This window comes from Oryctolagus cuniculus, chromosome 15, assembly GCF_051225735.1.
Source record: "Oryctolagus cuniculus isolate XC-2025 breed Fujian yellow rabbit chromosome 15, ASM5122573v1, whole genome shotgun sequence".
Classification (NCBI taxonomy): domain Eukaryota; kingdom Metazoa; phylum Chordata; class Mammalia; order Lagomorpha; family Leporidae; genus Oryctolagus; species Oryctolagus cuniculus.
This window is the reverse complement of record NC_142881.1, coordinates 28,524,536-28,548,808: the sequence shown is the minus strand read 5'-3', so window position 1 is coordinate 28,548,808 and position 24,273 is coordinate 28,524,536. Positions and strand designations below refer to the sequence as shown.

The 24,273-nt window shown below is 54.2% G+C and overlaps 1 long non-coding RNA gene across 4 annotated transcripts in view; it reads left to right on the top strand.

Moving 5' to 3' along the window:
- LOC103351407 (uncharacterized) overlaps positions 1-24,273 on the top strand; it is a 45,500-nt gene that overhangs the window by 8,689 nt on the left and 12,538 nt on the right. The gene's annotated exons all lie outside the window — the stretch shown is intronic.

The following is a 24,273-nucleotide window of genomic DNA, read 5'->3' as shown; positions in this document are numbered from 1 at the left end:
GATGGATGAGCGACCAGAGGTGAACGAGAGGCTGCAGGAGTGGTTGCTGGCAGCATAGACCAGGGACCTAGGGTTGCAGGCAGTGAGAGTCCAGATTGAGAGGAGCCCAAGCCTGGGTGTGCCCTGGCCTGGCCCCAGCCAGTGGAGAAGCCTGACCCCAGGAAGAGCTTCGCTGTGACCCAGAGTCCTCCCTGTGGATAGGAAAATAACTTCTCTAAGTCCAATTTTACTGCTAGCAAATTGAGGCTCCAAAAGATTAAGGGGTTTGTTTGGGGTGGCCCAAGTAGCAAGTGGTGTAGCACACACCTGTCTCTCCCCCTCCCGGCCTCCAGGGGCTGCCAAGGTCTATACACTTCACATTCGCACAGATCCACACACCCCAGGGATACCTACGGGAAGGGCTCACTCTCTATCTGGAGGCCGACTGCCTGGTGCCCTTTTGAGCCCACTGGGGTCTTGTAGGACCCAGACAGCCTTGTCTTAGGCGGCTCCTATTGGGGCAGCCAGACCGGCCCTGACATGGGCAGTTGTGCAGAAGGCGATTGAAGTGGGCAGGTGAATGCCTGATTCAAATCCATGTCCTCCTGTCCTCAGCCCTCCTCTGCCTCCACCACCCCAGGTCACCACACATTCTGTAGGCTCCTGGTGGGAGCTCCTTTGGAGGCTTAAGGTACTTGAGAAATCAGACAGTTGCCACTTGGGGTTGGCATAACTGTGTGGCAAAGTTAGAACGCGGTAAGGCAAGAGGAGTGCATAGTGCCCCCAATTTAAGGAGGCCCTTGCTCTTAGTGTTTTTAGGCCTCTTAAGTTTTGTGCCTTAGACTGCTGGGCCTCACTCGCTTTACCCTTTTCCCGGCTGTGCTGTGTGGCCCGGGGGGTGGGGTGTGGAATCCCCATCAGGGAGGCTGCTTTTGGCTCATCCTTGCATGTGGTTCTCTGAAGCCTGGAAATGCTGCCTTGTGTGCAGGTGAGCTTCCCCCAACACGTGGAGGATGCAGGCCAAGCTTAGACCCTGTGGAGATGGACAGTAATCAAGTTCTTATTGCCATCGGCATCATCTTCATTCTCGTTCTGTCATTCACTTTGTGTCAAGTATCGGCTTCACCTATGTTATCTCATGTAGTGGGTATAAATGGATTTTGGCCAAGGATGGGGTACCAGAGTCTCTGACCTTTGGGATACTTTCCAGCTCTGAGAGTCTAAACACTTCTGTTGATTGTGGCTGGCTCGTTGCGCTGTAGTTAGTACTTACAGACTGGTCTCGTGGGCTTTACTGATGCATAAGCTCTGAGAGCAGAAGCTGTGTCTGATCTCATTTCTTAATGATTCCTTCTTCTATTCCAATCCCGGCACAGGACCGGGCACATGGCAGGTATTTTTATATTTTTAAAATTTGTAAAAGATTTTTTTGTTTATTTGAAAGAGTGACATAAAGAGGGGGAAGAAAGATCTTCCATCCACTGGTTCACTCCCCAAATGGCAGCAATGGCCGGGTTTGGGCCAGGGTGAAACCAGGAGCCAGGAACTCCATCCAGGTGTCCCACCTGGGTGCTGGGGACCCAAGCACTTAGCCCATCATCTGTTGCCTTCCCAGGAGCAGCAGGAGGCTGCTGGATCAGATGCAGAGCAGCTGGGACTCCAGCCAGGGCTTTGACCTGGAATCCTGGTTTCAAAAGCAGTAGCTCAGCTCGTCACACCAGAACACTGGCTTCTGTTTATCAATTTTTTTTTGACAGGCAGAGTTAGACAGTGAGAGAGAGAGACAGAGAGAAAGGTCTTCCTTCCATTGGTTCACCCCCCAAATGGCCGCTACAGCTGGCGCGCTTCGCCGATCCGAAGCCAGGAGCCAGGTGCTTCTTCCTGGTCTCCCATGCGGGTGCAGGGCCCAAGCACTTGGGCCATCCTCCACTGTCTTCCCGGGCCACAGCAGAGAGCTGGACTGGAAGAGGAGCAACCAGGACAAAACCAACGCCCCAACTGGGACTAGAACCTGGAGTACCGGTGCCGCAGGTAGAGGATTAGCCTAGTGAGCCACGGCACCGGCCTATCAGTTTTTTTTAATGTTTAGTTTTTCACCTGCTTGAAAGGCAGAGCAACAGAGATCTTCCATCCAGTGGTTCATTCCCCAAATTCCTGCAACTACCAGGCTGGGTCAGGCCAAAGCCAGGAGCTCAGAATTCTTTTTTTTTTTTTTTTTTTTTTTTTTGCAGGCAGAGTGGATAGTGAGAGAGAAGACAGAGAGAAAGGTCTTCCTTTGCCATTGGTTCACCCTTCAGTGGCCGCCACGGCTGGCGCACTGCGGCCGGCGCACCACGCTGATCCGAAGGCAGGAACCAGGTGCTTTTCCTGGTCTCCCATGGGGTGCAGGGCCCAAGCACTTGAGCCATCCTCCACTGCACTCCCTGGCCACAGCAGAGAGCTGGCCTGGAAGAGGGGCAACCGGGACAGAATCCGGCACCCTGACCGGGACTAGAACCGGTGTGCCGGCGCCGCTAGATGGAGGATTGGAGCTCAGAATTCTATCTGGGTTTCCCACAAAGATGGCAGGAGCTCAAGCACTTGAGCTATCTATCACCTGCTGTCTCCCAGGTGCATTAGCAGGGAGCTGGATCAGAAGAAGAGCAACTGAGACTGGAATCGGCACTCCATGTGGGATATATTATCGCGGGCAATGGCTTAACCCACTCAGCAGTTGTTTAATAAATGTGTACTGAGCAACCTGAGCCAAGTAGCATCTAAAAGCTCTCTGTCCACCTGCTCAGGTGCTTCCTGGGCTGTGACCAGCAGTCACTTGGTGGCCATTGAGAAGTTACTACCCCTCTTCCCCCACAGCTGAGCTGACGTCAGGTGGGCATTTGGGGAGCCTCCCCCACTTCATGTACCCAGCACTGTGGCAGTTTGTAGGTTGAACAAGGGCCAGGCCAGTTGCTGCCTATGCAGAAGGATCTCCAGACTCATGCTGGACAAACCTCATGAGAAGCTGTTCAGATGGAGCAGGGGCCTCTGGGAGACCAGAGTGATTCCTGGAAGGCTGGGAAGGATTGCGCGGTCAGAGGGTGTGAATGGAGGATTCCAGTTTGGAGGGAGGGGGCAACAAGAGTAAAGAGACAGGTGCAAAGATGCTCACAAAAGCAGGGGGGCAGCTGACTGGCCTGGCCAGAAGTACACGGGGGAAAGGTTTTGGAAGGCCTGGAATGGCTAGACTCAGACCACAAACCAGAAACAGAGTTCAGACACCAGGGTCCACATCCTGGGGCCCATCAACCAGGTCTAGAACCCAGGACTCAAGACCAAAGTCCAGGACCCAATCTTGTCTGGTACAAGAGGCCACCTTGAGGGACTCCCAATTCAAGGTGTGTGACCTTGTTGGGAAACAAGGTGAGCTCTTCTAATTGGCTTGGCCAGGAAACCCGACACCTGCTCCCCAGGGCTGGCATACAAGCTATCTTGGGTCTCCCCAAATCAGAGCTTGAAATCTGGTATCATCTTCAGTCCAGGCAGCCTGAGCTGGGGTAGCAGTCACACACATGTCCTGTCCCTCCACGCTCCTCCCCCACCTCCCGCCTCTGGTACAGGTGAGATGGGAGATTGCAGGCTGGACCCAGCTGGGCCAGGCTGCTGGAGGGTGGCGCTGTGGGGCCTGTGGCGGTGCCAACTGAACCAGCGTGTAGGCGTTGCTGCACGGGCCTGTCGTGGAACACAAGCCTGCCAAGGAGCCGGAGCGCTGTGCCGCGTGGAGGGTGTCAGGGGTGGTATTGTCGGCGCACAAATGCTCAACTTTATGTACTTTTAACTAGAGGTGTAACAGATGGCCCCGTTTCTGTCCAAGCCAGGGAGACTGGTGCCCATTCCGGCTGCAGCCAATCAATCCCGCCACTCTGGGGGGAGCTACAAGCTGGGCTGGGAGGCCTGGAGCCAGCAATCGCACAGGCTGTCTGCTCGGGCAGGCCCAGCGCTGCCTCCGCCAGCCGCTCAGCCATGGGCCCTGGGCGGTGTGAGAGTGGGCAAGTGGGCGCCCTGCCTGGAGCCTGGTCAGAGGCCTGACCAGGAGCGAGAGCCCAGACCCGCCCATCAGGCCCCAAATGACCAACAAAGACAATCAAGTCCCCAGCTGGCCCCTCTTTGTCTTCATTCCCCTGTGGTCCCTGCTCAGGACCAAACTCTCAAATCTCTGGTTCAGGCTGCAGTGGCCTGCACTGTGGACAACATGCCAGGGACTGGGGGTGGGCAGTGGTGCCATTAGGAGAAACCATCACGAGGCCGTGAAACGCCCAAGACAGCCAGAGAGGAAGAGGAGACAACAGGACTGGGGACGCCTGAGCTGGGGACACTGAATTAATCTGTTCTTACATGCAGACAGGCCACAGCCTCCTGTGGGCCAAGTCCTTTGCTGAGCATAAGTGAGATATAATTCCTGTCCTTGAGACCTTCTCAGCGGAAGACAGAGAACGCGCAAATAGTCTCCCAAAGGACGGTGTGTCTAACTCTGCCCGGGAGGCAGCGAGGGGCCGGGCAGGGGCTGGCTCTGACCTCCATTTTGAAAGGTAGGGGTCTGGGTTGCAAGTGAGGGAGAGCAGGTGCTGACACAGTGAGGAGAGGGTTTGAAGGCTGGTGTATGGGAAAAGGAGAGGCGGGGAGGGAGGCTGGGGGCCCACCGGCTGTGCCTGACCAGTGCCCCATGGGGTCGCCTGAAACCAGCCTTTCCTCAGGCTCCCCACACACGATTTGGAATGTCATCATTCATTCATTCATTCATTCGCTGAGCCTCGAACACTATGTGTGTTCAATCACAGGCAGAATACTGCGTAGACCATTGTTCCGCATGACAGGTGCTCTAGTGCAGGCACCAGAGGCAGGCGGGGTCTGGACACGGCCTCTCCCCTCTGCCAGAGTCAGGAGTTTGCATGGATAGTCTCCAGGAAGACGGGCTTTTTACTGAAGCACGTGGTTTGCCCAGGAAACTGGGTCTCTCTGGGGACTGACTTCTCTCTCATAGTGAGGGCACCTCACAGGGACTCAGTTTGCTCTGTGTGCCTCTCTTCTCATTATTATTACTGATATTATTATTATTATTATTATTGGAGGGAGAGGAATAATCACTACTAACAGCCAGATCCATTGGTTTCCATGTTTATCTCAGTTAATACCCTTAAGAACATGGACGGTTAGCCGGCTAATATGCAGTATCATTATGCCCATTTTACATATGAGAACACTGAGGCTCAAGGAGGTTAACTAACCTGCCCCAGGTTCAAACCAGGAAGTAGCAGGGTCAAGATTCTCACTCAGGTCACCCTCCAAGGCCCCAGCTTATAACTATTTCTGACCCCTGTGTGGCACCGAGAGATTCCTGGGTTTCCTCATAATTTCTCATAACCGTGACTTGGCATTTGACCAGCCGGCCTCTCTGAGCGTCTCTCTACATCACCTCCGCTAACTACTCTAGTCTCTCAGTATTTCATAGTTCTCATTCCCAGGAGAGGAAATCGGACTGGCCCAGCTCATTGTTTAATGCCAGGCCACATTGTAAGCAGCTGCCCAGCCAGGGCTCTGCTGGGAGCGGAGCTACGTGCAGTCGCTGATCAGTATCACTGGGCGAGCAAAGGCGGAGCTACAAAGTGCTATGAGAGGACGTCCAAGGTGCAGGAGGAGGAGGAGGAGGGGAGGCTTCCTGGGGGATAGGGTGCAACTGGTGTCTTGAAATAAGGATAGGACCGGGGGAGCAGCGTCGGAGGCAGGAAACTCCTGAAGGAAGGAACCCAGGCACAGGAGTAGGCCAGCGTGAGAGTGGAGGAACCGTGGAAAGGTAGGACTTGAAGGCCAGCATGAGGAGTCCGTGTTCAGTGGGAGTCATGGAAGATGGTGGCCCCAGCTAAGGCCCAGTGGGCTGCTGCCACTGTAGGATTAGCATGTGCACAAGAAGATGAGAGGCAGGATGGCCGTGGGTGAGGATATTGTCCTAGTCTGGGTAAGAAAGGCCAGAACCAGAGGGGGACAGGGAGGGTGGACCTCAAAGGGGTGGGCAGGGCCAGACTGGACATATACTGGCCAGACTTGGTGGTGGGACGGATCTGGGAAATGAGGAGGGAGGAGTCCAGGAGACTCCTAGGTGTTCAACTTGATTGAAAGTGGAGAGGCTTGGAGGCAGGGTTTGCTGGACGATGAGTTTGAGGAGCTGCTGGGACATCCACCCTGAGATATGCTGCAGGAAGTTGGATATTCCAGACCGGAAGTCAACAGCTCTTCCATGCAGGTGGCGAGAGGGGAGGCCAGGGCAAGACAAGACCGGGAACTAGATCCTGGGAAATCCTAGAAGAGCATGTACAGAGTTGGAAGAAGGAAAGAAATCAGGGGAGACTAAAAAGGAAAGTAGTCAGGTAGTTAAGAGGAAAACAAGGAGAGCTGGGAGGGAACCATATCAAATCCTGCAGGGTGGCCAGCAGGGAGGTCACAGGTGACTGGAAGAGACCCCAGTGCAGTGAGGGCTCTGAGAGAAGAGGCAGTGGCAAGGCTGGGGGATTCTTCATTCAAAGTCTGTGCAGGAGGAAGGGTGGAGGGGGAGCCAGGTGGGACACCACGCAGAAGATGCTCCATGGAGACAGTGCTGCAAGCCGCGCAGGAGGTTGGGTCCTCGGTGAGGAGAAGGAATCATTCTCCTCAGAGCAGGAGGGAAGGGAGGAGGAGGAAAGAGGTGCTCTGGTGGGCTTGGGGATAGGCAGAGAGGGGACAGTATCTGAGGAGTGGGCTCCAGATTCCTGGCCATCTTTGAGGGGGAGGGGGTCGAAGGCTTGCGGAGGAAGTGGGTGGGGCTGTGGCACTGCCACGGGGAGTTAGCCTTAGGCGACAAGAAAGGTTTGTTCCTCTACCTACTGATGACAGATGAGCTGAGGCACCATGAATGGGCCAGGTTTCGGGTGCCCCCTGACCTGCTCCACTGAGCCCAAGACCGGAAGCCAGAAAAGTGTCTGGCAGTGTTGCTCTGGGCCAGAGACGGATGCCCAGAGTTGAAGTGGCTGGTGTGGGACCAGGGAGAATGGTGGGGGTCAGGGACCCAGAGTGGGGGCAATGAACTGGGGAGAAGACAGGGACTGTGGGATGAGAGACCAAGTCAGCAGCAATGAATGGATGCGTGCGGTGAGAGGACAGGAGTCTGGGCTCAAAACCATTTCAGATCCTCAAGTTTTGGAGTTTTCAGGGGTTGGGGAGTGGTCATGCTGATTAGTCAGTGGCAGGAGTAAAGCTCCTGTCCCTGATGTCCAGGTTCAAGACCCATGCCAGGCTGGGGGCTGGGTGCTGATGCTGAGAATAAAGCTGTTCTCAGCACCCCTGGTGACATTCCAGTTTAAAAGCCCCCCCCCCCCCCGCCAAAGATTCATTTATTTATTTGAAAGGCAGAGTTACAGAGAAAGGGAGGGAAGGAGAAAGAGAAAGAAATGTCTTCTATTCACTGGTTTTCTCCCCCAAATAGCCACAATATCTGGGACTATGTCAGACTGAATCCAGGAGCCCAGAACTCCATAAGGTGTCCCATGTGGGTGCAGGGGCCCAAGCACTTGGGCCATCTTCCACTGCTTTCCCAGGCACATTAGCAGGGAACTGGATTGGAAGTAGAGCAGCCTAGACTCAAACTGGCTCCCTTATGGGATGCTGGCTCTTTGGGAGGGCAGCTTAACTCACTGTGGCACCATGCTGCCCTTCTCCCGCCCCACTTGTCACCAGTTTAAAAGTTCTTAAAGGCAGGTGTCTGGCCTAGCAGCTAAGATGTCAGTGCCCCACACTAGAGTTCGATGTTCAGCTCTGACTCCTGACTCCAGTTCTCTGCTAACACACGTCCTTCAAGGCAGCAATGGTGACCCAAATGATCGGGTTCCTGCTACTGCCTGAGAGCCCCGGATGGAGTTCTCAGCTCCCAGCTTCGGCCTGAGTCAGGGCCATTGCAGGTGGGAGTGTACACACGTGCTCACTCTTTCTCTGTTCTCAAATTAATTTTTAAAATTCTTCTAAGTTTTAAAAACCACACAAATAGTATATATTCTTTTATTTAAAAACACACAGAACATGCAAATAATTAAAATAAAAATTGTCTATATTCTCATCCCTCAGAAATGACTAATGATAACGTGTTGGTGAGTGCTCTCCCAGGTCTTGATGTATATATGTGAAAAAAAAATTGGTTTTTGTGTTTTTTTAGCTCATAAGTAACAAAGTTATTCCTCATGATGCTGGAAGCTGAGAAGTCCAAGACCAAGACACAGGCAGACCTGGTGTGCAGTGAGGGTCTCCTTCCTCATAAGTGGCAGTTCCTATGTGTGTCTTCACGTATGTATTTCTTTAGAAACCAAAATGAGCCTGTGGGCACGTCCCCAGTGGAGATGCCTGCATCCCATACTGGGAGTGCCTGGTTTGAGTCCCAACTACTCCACTTCCCATCCAGCTTCCTTTACGCATGCCTGGGAGGCAGCAGATGATGGCCTGAGTACTTGTGTCCCTGCTATCCACATATGGGTGAAGTTCTGAGCTCCTGGCTTCCGCCTGGCCCAGCCCTGGCTATTGCAGGCACTTAGGGAATGGATGATGTCTCTCTGTCTTTCTGTCTTGCACTCTCTCTGTCATTCTTTCAAATAAATAAAAGAAAAAACAAGCTGGACACAAAAGAATAAATGCTAAATATATATATTAAAAAAGCATCCCCTGAGAGGCAGCAGGTGATTGCTCAAGTAGTTGGGTCCTTGCCACCCACATGGGAGGCCTGGATTGAGTTCCTGGCTCCTGACTTTGGCCTGGCCCAGCCCCAGCCTTTGTGGGCATTTGGGGAATGAACCACTGGGAAGAAAACCTCTGTCTCTCTCTCTGTGTTTGTATATGTGTCTCTCTGCCTGTGAAATAAAAATAAATAAATTTTAAAATGAAGAATTACTTTAAAATAAACTTTTGGCCGGCGCCGTGGCTCACTAGGCTAATCCTCCACCTGCGGCACTGGCACACCAGGTTCTAGTCCCGGTTGGGGCATCGGATTCTGTACTGGTTGCTCCTCTTCCAGTCCAGCTCTCTGCTGTGGCCTGGGAGGGCAGTGGAGGATGGCCCAAGTGCTTGAGCTCTGCACCCACATGGGAGACCAGGAGAAAGCACCTGGCTCCTGGCTTCGGACTGATGCAGCGTGCCGGGCCATAGCGGCCATTTGGGGGGTGAACCAAGGGAAGGAAGACCTTTCTCTCTATCTCTCTGTCTCTCTCTCTCACTGTATAACTCTGCCTGTCAAAAATAAATAAATAAATGAATTTTGGTTTTGGAATAACTTTTGATTTACAGAAAAATTATAAAGATAATACAGAGAGGTTCCATGTACATCTTACCCTATTTCCCCCATTGTTAACGTCTTACTTGACCACAGTAAATTTGTCAGAGCTAATAAACCAGTGTTGGCTATAGTTGTTGCACAGCAGATTAAGCTACCCCCTGGGGCACCAACATCCCATATGGGCACCGGTTCAAGTCCAGCCTGCTCCATATCCGAGCCAGCTCCCTGCTAACACACCTGGGAAAGCAGCAGAAGATGGTCCAAGTCCTTGGACCCCTGCCACACACATGGGAGACTCAGATGAAGCTCCTGACTTCTGGTTTCATCCTGGCCCAGCCCTGGCTGTTGTGGTCATTTGAGGAGTGAACCAGAGGATGGAAGGGCTCTCTCTATCTTTCCCTCTCTCTCTGTAATTCTGCTTTTCAAAGAAATAAATAAAGCAAACTCCAGGCTTTATTTGGCTTTCACTAGTTTTCCCACTAATGTCCTTTGCTTATTCCAGGATCCAATCCAGGATAGCACATTGCATTGAGTATACATACTGTTTTGCAACCTGCTTGTTTTACTCAGTGCTATGCTGGGAATGCCTTTCCATGATGCCACACATCCTTCTGCACCATCATTTTAATGACTACGTGGTACTATGCTGATGGTTGTACCACTGCCAGTCCCTACTGTGGAATGCTTAGGTTGTTTGCAATTTTTCACTCTTATAAACAAGACTGGGATGAGTTCCTTGAAGCTAAATTGTCTGGACTCTCCCTGTTTATCTCCTTACTGCAAATCCCCACACAAGGCACTGCTGAGGCCTTGGAGAGACGGCTTCCCCAAGTCTGCCCTGAAAGGTCACCTCACTGACCCTGCCTGCTGCCATTTCTCAGGCCTCTTTCTGTGTTGAAGTTTCAGAAGGTGAGGGGTGTGGGTGCGTTGCCCCTCTCTATCCTCCACTTGTCCTTATTCCAGCGAGGCCAAGGGGGGCCCTAAATGTGGCCGGCCAGGGCAGGGTGTGGCCAGGTGGTGGCCCCAGGCTCTGGGGACACCTGAGGAGCCAGGAGCTGGGGAGGGAGTGAGGCCACTGGCTGGGCTTTGTTCTTTTGCCAGGAGCTGAGCTGGTGGGGCGGGCAGGGCTGGGGGAGGCCGTAAGGGGAGAGGGGGCCTTCTCTCCCCCCTTGAAAGCTGAGAGGCAGGAGGGCAGCAGACGGATTGGGAGAAACGTAACCTCCCGGCGACGCATGCTCCAGTTCAAGCAGGAGGCATTAAGGATGAAATATCTCCCAAGCAACAATTCATCTCTAACTGGGAGGAGAGGGACTCGCTGACATTTAGCTGTGATCCGGGGCTGCACACGCCTGTCTCCGCTAGCCTAACAGGAGCGTGGCCGTCTGTGTGCATGTGTGTCGAGGGGTATGAGGGGCGGTGTGCAGCTGTGGGGACACGGGGGCTGAGGGGGCTGCGTGTGCACACGTGACCGTACCTGTGTGAGCCTCTGTGTGGGATGGAGAGGTTCTTTGAGTGTGTGTGACAGTCTCGTCAGAGGGTGTCAGAGCCTGTGGGTGGCCGTGCAGGCCGGTGAAAGGGTGTTGGGCAGTATTGCATGGGTGACAGTGAGCTTGGCCCTGCAATGGCTGGAAGCCCCATGAGACTGGGGACGAGATGTAGCAGCTGTGAAACCCCCAGACTAGGCGAGACCTCAAGCCACTGCCTGCCCCTGCCCACGAGGTGCTTTGTAAGAATCAGAAGGCTTTCCCCTTGTGCGGCTAATACCCGCCCCAGCGGCGTTCTCGTGCGTGGGGCCCGCACACCTCTGAGCGGCAGCCCTGTGTGGGCCTCTGCTGCCTTCCTCACGTCCTGTGGAATTTTCTCCACCGTGGCCCTGATTATGTCTAGCAATCGCGTAGCAATATCTGTGTCTCTCCCCTGTGAGGCTGTAAGCTTGGCTCAGGCTGCCTTCCTTGCAGCTGGAACCCAGTCCTGGGCCCAGGTATGGCTCCACGAAGCCTTGTTGGACGGTGCGGGAAGGAGGCGGCTGAGTGGTGTGTTCACATGTGGGTGCCTAAGCACAGGCAGTCCACGTGGACAGAGCCAGGGCATCGGTGGCATCTTCTGGGTGTGGTGCCAGTGAGCGAGTGTCCCCATCACCCCAGAAGACTGCTATCCCCTAAGCCGGCACCCCCAGACAAGCCGAAGCCGGTCGGGGCCTGGAGACAGGAGGTCCTATGAGGAGGAGGCAGCCTGCCCCAGCCCTGCTCTGTGCTTGGGCAGCGGTGGAGAGAGCCAAGGGACTGGGTCGGTGCCTAGAGGGACAGCCAGGCCCAAACCCTTCTCCTGCCCGCTCGCAGAGGCTCTCCCGGCTCCTTTTCCAGGCCTGCTGTGCACGGAGCTGCAGCTCACAGAATTGTGAGCTCACAGGGTTTGCTCTGGGGGCCCCTGGCTGCGTTTCCCAAAAGTGGACCCAGGAGAAAGCCCCACCAGTGCTACCCAGGCCTGCTCTTGCCATACTGGCCACCCACCCTGGCCTCAGAACCCCAGTCCTGCCACGTCCCCAAAGGATCTTCCAGGAGATGTGGGATCCCTGTCCTTCCCGAAGGCAAGCGAGCCCCCATGCCATGCTGGCTCTACCCGCCAGGCAGGGCCAATCCCCAAGGAAGAGAGGCCTGTGGCTCAGAATTTGAGGGCCTAGACGTGAGGTCATGTGGGATGAAAGGTTGGCTTGGGGTGGGGGAGACTGGCAGGGAGCTTAGCGGAAGAGCAGAAGGAACATGAGCCAAGGCGTGGAGAGGACACACAATTCAATCTGTTGGTGGCTGAACAGGTGGACAGAGCAGGAGGCAAACAGCTCAGGACTGAGGCCTGACCACACCGTGGGTGAGGAGTCCAGAGTTCACCAGGGCCCCAGGTGGCCATCAGCACAGCTGGTCCCACTGCCGTCCCTGGAGTCTGTACCTGTCCCGGAGGCCCATGCTGGCGCTCTAGGCACCAGGTGGCCCCTGGCTCAGCCGGGGAAATGCACTCAGGGAGCCCTGGGTCAGCCTAACAGGAGAGGCCGAGCTGGTGGTTGTCCTGGGGTGGCCTGGGCCTCAGTTTCCCCTCTCGATAGGGGAAGAGGACCAAATACCCTGCCCGATTTCCTCTAGCTCGGCCTGTGCTAATAGGACTCTGACTGTGGTGCAAATGAGAGGGCTGCACTCCCTCGGTGGCTGTGCCAGGCCCTGCCTCCCAGCAAAGGCTTAGACCCGCGGTCCTGGGGGTGCCTGCCAGACTCTGGAGGCCCCTCCCCAGCCCACAGGGACTCTAACCTTTACCCTCTCCCCCCACCCTTTCCCCAGCCCCACCCTTGCTGAGCCTGCCCTGGCTGAGAGCTGGTTGTGCTCCGGAATCTGACAGTCCCCTGCCTCGGGCCTCTGCCCTCTTCCCCAGTGCCCTCTGTGCTTCAGCCCTGGGGCTCCCAGCCTGGGCAGAGAACCCCGTAGGTGAGCAGAGAGCTCTGCTCCTTGCCACAGGAAACCACACCTTTCTCCACCCAGGCTCAGTCTGGAGGCGGAGGGACCGGGCCTCTCTGCTCCGTCACCATCCTCCCCCTGTTTTCAGAGCTCTCTGGCTGCATATATGACTGGAACCAATTGCAGGGAATGTCCCTGTCAGGGCAGAGCTGCGCTCATCCATTGCCTGCTGGAATCTCTCCCACTGCACGCTCAGGCCTACGGTTGACCCTTGACAAGCTGCAGGGGCCAAGGCTACTTTTTCTGTCCTCACTCCTTAGTGAGGGCTTGATCAGCCTGCAGGCTCCTGGAGGGCTGGGGGCGAGTCTTACTCACCTGTGACTGCAAGGCCCAGCTCAGCCTGGAGCTCGGGATAGTCACTCAACCAGAAAATGCAGCAAACACGGTGGGCGTTTGGCCTAGCGGTTAAGATGCCTGCATCCCAGCTTCCTGATTCCAGCTTCCCGCTAATGCACGTCCCGAGAGGCAGCAAGTGATGTGATGGCTCAAACAGTTGGGTCCCTGCCACCAGACTGATTCCCAGCACCTGGCATTTTGTAATAAGTAGGAATTGGCATTGTGGTACAGTGGGTTCAGTCGCTGCTTGCCAATGCCAGCATCCCATATCAGAGCCCCACTTTGAGTCCTGACTGCTCCTCTTCTGTACCTGGGAAAGCAGCAGGAGATAGCCCAAGTACTGGGCCCCTGCTACCCTTGTGTGAGATCTGGGTAGGGTTCCAGGCTCCTGGTTTTGACCTGGCCTGGCCCTTGCTGTTGGGGTCATTTGGAGAGTACATCAGCAGATGGAAGATCTCTCTCTCTCTCTCTCTGTCTCTCCCCCTCTCTGTGTCACCCTTCTCTCAAGTAAACAAAATACATCTTTAAGCAAATAATAAAAAAAACAATGGAACAAATGAATGAATGGGAGAGGAGGAAGGGAGGCCTAAATCTCCATTCTCAGGCCATGACTCGAGGAGGAAGCTGGTGTGTCTGCACCAGTAAGGTCTGCTGGTAGCTGCAAGAGGAATCCACTTTTTCCCCTCACCCCTGGCCACCTCCCTGGGTCACTTCATTGTCTGTTTACTCAGCTCTGGGGAAGAGGGCCGCTATGAATGAGCGTTCTGGCTGCTCCCAAAGTGTAGGTGCTTCAAGGAGCCTCCAGCCCCTTCTGCCCTGCACATAGGCTTGGCCTTGTCCCAGGCATCGGGAAGGGCACCCAGCTCCCTTCTGCCCATCTCGCCTCTATCTCTGGCAAGATTTACTGAGCAATAGGCATTGGAAGCCGGTGCCGTGGCTCACTAGGCTAATCCTCCACCTAGCAGTGCCGGCACACCGGGTTCTAGTCCCAGTCGGGGTGCCGGATTCTGTCCCAGTTGCCCCTCTTCCAGGCCAGCTCTCTGCTGTGGCCCAGAAGTGCAGTGGAGGATGGCCCAAGTGCTTGAGCCCTGCACCCCATGGGAGACCAGGATAAGTACCTGGCTCCTGCCTTCGGATCAGCGCAGTGCACTGGCCGCAGTGTGCCGGCCGCGGTGGCCATTGGAGGCAAGGGCAAAAGGAAGACCTTGCTCTCTGTCTGTTTCTCTCACTGTCTGCTCTGCCTGTCAAAAAAAAAAAAAAAAAAAAAAAGGCATTGGAGACCCATTCCCTTTGGGCTGCATGATTAGATCAAGGGGTCCGCTGTGGGATCCAAGCTCCAGCCAGACATACGTCCCAGGACATGTCTGGGTCCTTCCCCTCCCTGTGCAGGGACCTGAAGGATTTGTGGCCGGAGGCCTGACCTCATGCAGAAAACCTGGAACTCTTGCACAGAAGAGCAAAATTCCCTTGTTGTTTCTGGGGACAACCTGGGAGCCCGAATGTGACCGTTGTCCCCTCTGCTGCCCTTTCCTCATTCCACTGCTACTTTCAATGCACCAAGTTTCCTGTGTTGGCAAAGTCTGACAGGAGATACCGTCTCCAGCTTGCTTCAGGATCAAAGGCTGCCAGACCAGCCTTGAGGGACCAGTGAAACAAACTCAGCCTGGTTTTGCTCAGCAAAACTCCAAGGACAGATGTTGGCAGGCTCTTCACCCCCTGAGAGGGCATGGAGGTGCTGAGCTCCCCAGGCCTAGGTAGGCAGACCTCTGTGAAGGATGGCAGAACGCCCAGCACTAACTGACCATGAGTTAGATGTACACCAAGGCTCCAAAAGCCAGAGCATCCAGGCAGGCAGAAAGAGATGGCAGATTTCAGTGGACAGTGGACAGGACAGGCAAGGGTCCAGAATCCAGATGGTCAAATAGGGCGATGGGAACTTGATTCTGAAGCAAAGATGGAGTGAGAGGGATTCTGGAGGACAAGTGGTGCAAGAGGGTATTTTGGCCAGGTAGAAATTATAGGTATATTGGGGACTTCTAGACAGCAAAGGACAGATGGGAGTGTCTTTACAGTACCCAGAGGGTGGGGACGTTGGAGATCCTAATACTATTGGTGGTGTCGGAAGTGGCTGTGGTAGAGAGGCTGAGAACAGTGTCAGCTGCAGTGACTGCAATAATAGGAAAGAGGTGATGAGTGGTCATGTTGATGATTGTTACCATGGCGACAAAGGCCGTAAGTGATGATCACGATTGCCACAGTGAAGGATGCGATGCTGAAGCTAAGAGTAACAGAAGTAATCATTCTGGAGGTAATGGCAGTATTGGTGGGTGATGTTGACAATAATTTTTAAAAGTTTTTATTTTTACTTGAAAGACAGAGAGAGAGACAGATCTCCCATAAACTGGTTCACTCCCAAACAGAAGGGACTGGGCCAGGCTGAAGCCAGGAGTCCAGAGCTCCATCCAGGTCTCCCATGTGGGTGGCAGGGACCCATCACTGCTGCCTCCCAGGGCAGTAGCAGGAAGCTGGAATCAAAAGCAGAGCCATGACTCAAAACACAGGCCCTCTGATATGGCATGTGGGTGTCCCAGGCATCATCTTTACTGCCTCAAAGGCCTGTCCCAGGGTGACAAAAATGACAGTCACTGCAAAGGCAGTTGTCATGGTGGGAGAGACATTGGATTGCTGTCCAAATGAAAACGCTTTTTCCTATCACTATATATGGGCCATTCACGTGGTATTGTTGTTCTTCCTTCAGTTCCGCGGATGTCTGAGATAAGCCTGCCCCTTGAGGTGCACTCTGGAGGAACATGTTAAGGCCCTGGTCACCCTGAACCTCACGCCTCTGTGATGGGACCTGGACTGTCCTTCCTGAGCCACGGCCAAGTGCAGACTGGAGAGTCACCCTCCACCCAGCTGTCCTGTCTCTTCCCCATCTTCCTAGGGGTCTGCTTGCTTCTCAAGATAGTCCTCCAGGGTCCAGTATAGGAAACTAAGGCCCAAACAGTTTTCCTCATGGGCTGAAGCCAGGCACGCCGGGTGTGTCGAGCACTTGGCTGGCAATGGGCTGGCTCTGCCCAAGGGCCCTCCTAGGGACAGCAGGAGCAGGAATTCCTGTAACTCTTATTCCTGACTCAGGACCGGTTCCCAGTCCCTCACCGGCTTTTGTCTCCAGGAAGCCCCTTCCATCTGTGCTGGCTGACCTAGTCACCACCAGCCTGGAGTGGCAGTTGGGCACTTGAAATGCAGATAGTCAACTGAGATGTGGGCTAAGATGTACACTGGGTTTTGAAGACTTAGTATGAAAAAAAAAAAACTGTAAAGCCATCTCTTTTATAATTATGTTGTTCACATGTTGAAATAACATTTTGTAAATAATGTAATAAAATATATATTATAAGGGACTGGCACTATGGCCTAGTGGGTGTGCAGGCATCCTATATGGGCACTGGTTCTAGTCCCTGCTACTCCATTTATGACCCAGCTCTCTGTTATGGCCTGGGAAAGCAATGGAAGATGGCCCAAGCCCTTGGGCCCCTGCACTCATGTGGGAGACCCAGAAGAAGCTCCTGGCTTCTGACTTCAGATCAGCACAACTCTGACCGTTGTAGCCATTTGGGGAGTGAACCAGTGGATTGAAGACCTCCCTCTCTCTCTCACTCTCTCTCTCTGCCTCTCAAACAAATAAATCTGTAATACATATTATAAAATTAATTTCACATATCTATTTTTATTGTGTCTGCTAGAAGATTTCAAATAACGTGTGAGGGTAGGTGTCATGGCTCAGCAGGTTAAGCTGCCACTTGGGATGCATCCAACATCAGAGTGCCTAAGATTAAGTCTGGTCTTCTCTTCAGATCCAGCCTCCTGCCAACGCACTTGGGAGGCTGCAGATGATGGCTCAAGTATTTGAGTCCCTGCCACCCACATGGGAGAGCTGGATGGAGTTCCTGGCTCCTGGGTTTGGTCTGGCCCAGTCCTGGCTGTTGTGAACTTTTGGAGAGTGAACCAGCAAATGGAGAATCAGTCTCTCTCTCTCTCTCTCTCTCTCTCTCTGACTTTCAAATAAGTAAAAATTAATAAACATTTTAAAAGATAAAATATTACATTATTTAAAAGATAACATATGTGTTTCACATTATGGTGTTTAGTGCCACATTAGCTTATTTATTTTCCCTTTGCTCAAGGAAGCAAAAGGAAAGAAATGAAATAAATTGCAAAATAGCAGTGGATTACGCACATAATCAGCTTGTTCACTGTCCTGTGAAGTCCACACAGAAGTGCCTTGGGCAGTTGGGGCAGCTCCACCCCAGCACCAAAGCCCCTGGCTCTTTCTTGGTTTTGGCGCCACCATCTTTAACACAGGGGCTCCCATCTTGTAGTCTAAGACGGTTGCTCTGGCTCCTGTATCCATTGTGCACCCAGTGAAAAGGGGAGAAAAGGGGACACAGAGAGACAGGGGTCGGGTCACTGCTTAGAGCAGCCATGTCTTGTATTGGAGTGCCTTGTTCAAGTCCCGGTTCCTCTGGCTCAGATCCAGCTTCCTGCTCATGCTCACCCTGGGAGGCAGCAGGAGGTGGCTCAAGTCCTTGGGTCCCTGTCACACAGTGGGAGACCTGGATTGAATTCTGGGCTCCTGGTTGCAGCCTGGCCTAGCTCTTGCTGTTCTGGGCATTTGGGGAGACAACCAGCAGATGGAAGTTATCTATCCAACTCTTTGTCTCTCTGCCTTTCAAATAAAAGGAAAATAAATAAATAGGCAAAATTTTTATAAAGAGGAGGACAGGCATTGAGGTGCCACAGCCTAAGCCACCCTTGGAGTATCTGCATCCAGTACTGGAGTTCCTGGGATCGAGTCCCTCTTCTGCTTCTCATCCAACTTCCCACTAATGCACACCCTGGGGACAGCAAGTGATGGCTCAAGTCCTTGGGTCTCTGCCACACCAGTGGGAGACCTGTATGGAGCTCCTGGCTCCTGGTTTGGGCCTGGCCCAGTGCCAGCTGTTGTGGACATTTGGGGAGTGAACCAGCGATGGAAGACCTCTCTCTGCCTTTAAAATAAATAAATGAAAAGGGCAGGACGGGGAACAGAGTCCAGAAGATGCACGTTAGTTCTGCTGTGTCTCACTGGCCAGAATCTTATTACCTGGACACACCTGGTTTCAAAGGTTCTGGGAAATATAGCCTTTCTTTTTTAAAAAGATTTATTTTATTTATTTGAAAGACAGAGTTACAGAGAGAGGTAGAGGCAGAGAGAGAGAGTCTTCGATCCACTGGTTCACTCCCCAGATGGCCACAATGGCTGAGCCGATCCAAAGCCAGGAGCCAGGAGCTTCTTCCGGGTCTCTCACGTGGGTGCAGGGGCCCAAGCACTTGGGCCATCTTCTGCTGCTATCCCAGGCCACAGCAGAGAGCTGGATCAGAAGAGGAGCAGCCGGGACTAGAACTGGTGCCCATATGGGATGCTAGCTTCAGGCCAGGCGTTAACCTGCTGCGCCACAGCGCCGACCCCAAAATACAGTCTTAAAATAGGGTGACTATGTTCTAAGAAACACTTGGACATTTTATTATGCAAGGAGTGAAGGGAGAACAGACACTGGGGACAAGCAGCAGTCTCTCCTAGCCCGGAGGAAGGCTATCAGCCACGGCTCCTACCTCCTGCAGGTCTGAGGAGTGGCCGGCACCAGTGGCAGAACGAAAGCAAAGCCGAATCTCCTAAACCTGTTCCTGTTAAAGAGCTGTCTTCAGTACAGACAGCCCAAACCCCAGGATATTCCCCGGGGTTCCTTGGTCAGAAGGGAAGAAAGAGGCCAGTCTGACAAGAAAGAGGAAGAGGGTGAGCAGGCACCTGTGCGTGGCTGGGAACGAGTGAGTTTCTCAGCTCCCTTGTTGGGACAGTGACGATTTCTGCGCACACTTATGCCAAGGTCTCCCTGCTCGTGAGACATAGGAGCAGTGGCTGCAGGCATGTGTTAAGCAGGTCCTGGTTTTTGAACACCTGCTCGCCTGCCTTCTCTCCTTCCACCTAACGCCTGTTCCACCCCCATCGTGTGCCCAGGGCTGGCAGGGAGGTGAACCCAGGAGACTTACGAGACCAATATTTAAGGGAACGCCATGACTGGGAGCTGGAGAACAACCAAGGGCAGTTGTCCAAATACCCACAGTGGGCAGAGGCTGGGACGGGCACCTGGGCACTGCTTCGACTCTCTTTGATCCAGATCTTCTCAACAGGAGTGAACTTCATCTTCAAGAAGACTGGGCCTGGACGTATTCTCGTTGTAGTTAGAGTTCGATGCGCACTTGCTGAACGGATGAGCAAGAGGGGTTGGGTCTACTCTGGAGTCCAGCTCAGAGCTGAGCTGCAGGAGAGCCTGTTGGGAGACCGTTTGGGTTCCGAGGTTGGGGACTGCACAGATCGCCCCCGCCCCCACCCGCCGCTCTCCTCAGTGGCCCAGTCTCTGGCCCCATACCCCATCCTTCCCAGACTGGGCTAGCCTCCCCAGCTCCCGACAGGCTGCTCCGGGGGGACCGGGCACGTCGGGCAGAGAGGGGCGGAGCGAGTGTGGGCATCTTCTAGGAGGCCTGCTCCTCCGTGGCAGAACCACCTCTGCTCCGGGAGTGGGCAAGACGTCCATGGCTGCTGCCTCCTCCTCTCGGTGCCCTCTCTGGCCGGGGTCGGCTGAGGAGACACAGGCAGCCCTGGGAGCCGGCCCAGGAGGAAGGCCTGAGGGAGGGGCCGGCCTGGACGCCCCCGCTCCCATACATCTTGGTGTCAGACACATTTTATTTCCTCACGTCTGGGGACAGGGGGCTTCCCCTCCAGGATTACTTCCTCCTCGGGTTTGTTTTCAGCTGGAGCCTCCGGAGCCCCGCGGCAGGGGGCGGCTCCGGCTATGGCCCAGAGCCTTCAAAGGCCCCGGGTGGAATGCCAGCCGGAGCACTGCTGGCCTGGGGGGAGGCCTTCAGCACGGGGGACCCCACTCATTTAGGGCTGCCCTCCCTTGGGTGAGGGGCTGTAGCTGTGGGCAGAAGGTGACTTCAAAGGTCAAGAATAAGAGACTCCCTGCCACCCCCTCCCCTGGGGCTGGGGGGTGGCCAGGAAACGCGCCCCCCATGATGGATTAGGTGCCTAAGAGCCATGGCGAGCTCATGGACGGGGAGACCTTCTCCCTTTTCATGGGGCTCGGATTTCACGATTTGGGGAGGGAAGAGGGGGGCGAAATAATTAGTAATTTGTGATTAAGTCTTTTCATGGATATTTTGTTTCTTTGTTCTGTGATGTCGCCTGGAGCCATTTAAAAAATGACTTAATGACAAAAAAAAAATAATTGCTCTTTGTAACTAATGACTGTGTCAGAACTTGGAAATCACCGAAGCCTCAGAAAGTAGAAACCGAGACCCGGACGGGGGTGGGGGTGCCACTCTCGGAGGAATCAGATCAGCAGTCGTAAAGTGGCTGGGATCCGTTTGCGCCAGGAAGGCCCTCTCTGCCCCTCTCTGCAGGCAGCCGGCATCCCAGGATGGCCCTCAGCCTGCGGGTTTCAGGCCTAGGGTCCCTTAGGAGCCTTTGCCCCCACGGCTGGAGCTGTGGCTGAGGCCTGCCCTTGGAGTCACTCCCTCTTCCAGAAAATTCCCAGGAAGGGAGACTTCCCTGCCCCAGGCGGGGGTGCAGCCGTGGCTGTGCCCTGTCTTCTCTGCTCTGGCACTCTCCTATGGGGTCTACAGGGTTGCCTTGGGATTCTGGATTCTTCTGGGTGTGCTTCAAAATGTATATAATTGTCAATAAAGATGGACTATATTCGGGGTATACAAGCTGATGCTTCGGCGTGCTCCTCTGGGTGCCTGCTGCGGCAGAGAGAGGGCCCTCTTCTCCCCACGAGGCTCTACCCTCTTCCACCTTGGGCTGGGGCTCCGCACCGCTCTGTGCCACCTCCCGTGCCTGAGCCCCGCACACTCAGTGCAGCTACTGCCTCCCGCAGCCCCTGGGGAGTGGGCGGGAGGTAGGGAATTGCTCACGCAGCAGATTCCACTCCTGCTCCCTTCCCGGCCCTCGCTCCGATCTCTCCCAGGGGGAAGTGCTGGGGGAGGGGGAACCCGTTAACTTGTGCCTTCTATTTGGTTTTCCTCTGGTTATTGTTTAAAATGCAGAGATTATGAGGTCAAACTCTCCCAGCCAATATTTTTCTAATGAAAAATGTAGTAAGGCACGACTGAGTAATCTAATCTATAAGTTAGGCGTTCCACACAGCAGCGATTTTCACCGACAGAACTTCAATAAATCTTGTTTTGAGAAAAATGATATGAGGCTGATGTTCTATTTTTGTCAATTTGAATGGACTCCCTGCCCCCCAGTCCCCATGAACACTGCACTGCACCCAGCCAGCCTCCTCCCGCCCGCCCCCAACACTGGCTGCATGCAAGGGGACTGAGAGAGATGGTTGGGGGGCTTGGGTTCTGATCCTGCTAGGCTCCGGAGGGTCTGTACCCAGAGACCTGGGCCGCAGTCCCTCTGGCCTCCATGGCGTTCTTCCTGGGCAGTGAAGAGGCAGGGGAGGGTCTCAGGGTCGTGGGGGGAAGGCAGCCCTACCCACAGGGTCAGGGTTGCTTGTGTGCCACAGCCATGCCAGACCGAGCAGAGAACTGACAGTGGGCCTCCAACCTCCCCACCACGCCCCACAGCCCTGCATGGGTCTGGCAAGAAAGGCCTTGCCTCGGGAAGATGTCTTACATTCGTCCCTAAAGCTGCCATTCCCCATAACCTGGTTTGAACAGAGCGGGCCAGGCAGAATGTGGGAAACTCTGCCCCAAGGAGGGGGTGTGTACCTGCACCAGCCTGTGTCAGGGCTCCTGATGCACACGCGGGGCACAAGGCCCTCGTGGGTGATGGCTGCCAAGACTAAAATCCAGAAAGATCTTTTCAGCCCCAGGAGCACGTGGGAGGCGGCAACAAGGAATATGGAGAGGCTGTTGGAGGAAACTGGAGAAGCCGTTAGGGCAGCCAGAAAGGATTACGGCACCTCATCAGAGGGAAATCAATTAGGAGAGGTTTGAAAATGAGGAGTGGCTCCCCCACCTCCCAGCACCCCAGAGGGGAGCATGTTCAGACCACCAGAGGTGCCTGGGAGAGGGACAGGGATTGGGGAAGGGGCGGGGTGGGGGGAGGCGCTAGGCAGTGCTTGGATTGGAAGAGCCAGAGGCTGCATCAGTCTGAAACCTGCAGGCGTGGGAAACCAAGAGCAAGAGGACTTGGCTCAGGCACCAGGAGCCCTCGCATGGAGGAAGGAGGGCTGGCACCCGAGCCCTGAGGCCTGACTTCGGGCTTCAGCTTTGCCATCTGCAGTCGGGGAAGGAAGACCAGTCCTACAGAGGCACCCGAGGAGCCCTGGAAGATGGGAGAGGACTTGTGGTTGAGGGAGAGGGGGGCTTGTGGGCTGCCGCTACTGCTGCTGCTGCTTTTTTTTTTTTTTTTTTTTTTTTTAAGATTTATTTATGTGAAAGGCAGAGGTACAGAGAGAAAGGGAGAGAGAGAGATCTTCCACCCACTGGTTCACTCCCCAGATGGCTACAACGCCCTGGCAGGCCAAAGCTACAAGCCCATAACTCCATGTAGAATCTGCCACCTGGGTGGCAGAGGCCCAAGCACTGGGACCATCTGCTGCTGCTGCTTTTCCAGGCACGTTGGTTAGCAGGGAGCCGGACCAGAAGTGGAGCCACTGGGATGCTGGCACCACAGCCAGCTCTAAGCTTCTGGACTTAATGGTAACTCATACCCACTGAAAACCAGATTCTCAAAGAGCTGAATCACACAGGAACAATTTCAGGAGACAATAAGAAAACATAGGATGAAAAGCACTAGGCACAGAATGATCCCATTTGTGGAGCAAAAATGAGTCTATAGATTAAGAGAAAAGAAAAAAACCAGGAATACAGACAGGAAATGTTGTTGGTGGATGGTAAGATGGTAAGATAGGGGCCGGCGCTGTGGCACAGTGGGTTAATGCCCTGGCCTGAAGCACCAGCATCCCATTTGGGCGTTGGTTCCAGTCCCAGTTGCTCCTCTTCCAACCCAGCTCTCTGCTATGGCCTGGGAAAGCAGTGGAGGATGGCCCAAGTCCTTGGGGCCCCTGCACCTGTGTGGGAGACCTGGAAGAAGCTCCTGGTTCCTGGCTTCGGATTGGCACAGCTCCAACCATTGTGGCCATCTGGGGAGTGAACCAGTGGATGGAAGACCTCTCTCTGTCACTGCCTTTTAAATAAATAAAGTAAATCTTAAAAAAAATGATAGAGAGATAGTAAGACAACTCATGGTGTTTTTTGTTTTTGTTTTTAAGATTTAATTATTTGAAAGAATTACACAGAGAGAGGGAGACACACACACACACACAGGTCTTCCATCTGCTGGTTTGTCCCGTCCCGCGGGACAGCAACTGGGGCGGAGCACCTAGAAGGAGAAATGAAAGGGACAGGAGACACAAAGATGGCAGCAAGACAAGATGGCTGATCAAGCTGCGGCTTTATTTTTCAACCACACACTTATATATCAGAAAGGCAGAGTGTCGGGCGGGGGAAGGAGGGGCTTATCTTGTAGCTGCAATGCTTGTGCAAGTAGGGGAAAGGTTACAAGGTCTTAAGGCATGAGGTCACACAAGGTTGCGTTATCAGTACTATCTGGTCTGGGCTGTCTAGCCCTGTCTTTCCACTAAGAGGTCACATGCTGTTGGTCCCCGACACTGGTTCACTCCCCAAATGGCCATAATGGCTGGAGCTGGGCTGATCCAAAGCCAGGAGCCAGGAGCTTTTTCTGGGTGTCCCACGTGGGTGCAGAGGCCCAAGTACCTGGGCCCATTTTCCACTGCTTTCCCAGGCGCACTAGCAGGGAGCTAGAGGGGAAATGCACCAGTCGGGACTGGAACCTGTGCCCATAAGGGATGCTAGTGGGCCGGCGCCGCGGCTCACTAGGCTAATCCTCCACCTTGCGGCGCCGGCACACCAGGTTCTAGTCCCAGTCGGGGCGCCAGACTCTGTCCCAGTTGCCCCTCTTCCAGGCCAGCTCTCTGCTGTGGCCAGGGAGTGCAGTGGAGGATGGCCCAAGTCCTTGGGCCCTGCACCCCATGGGAGACCAGGAGAAGCACCTGGCTC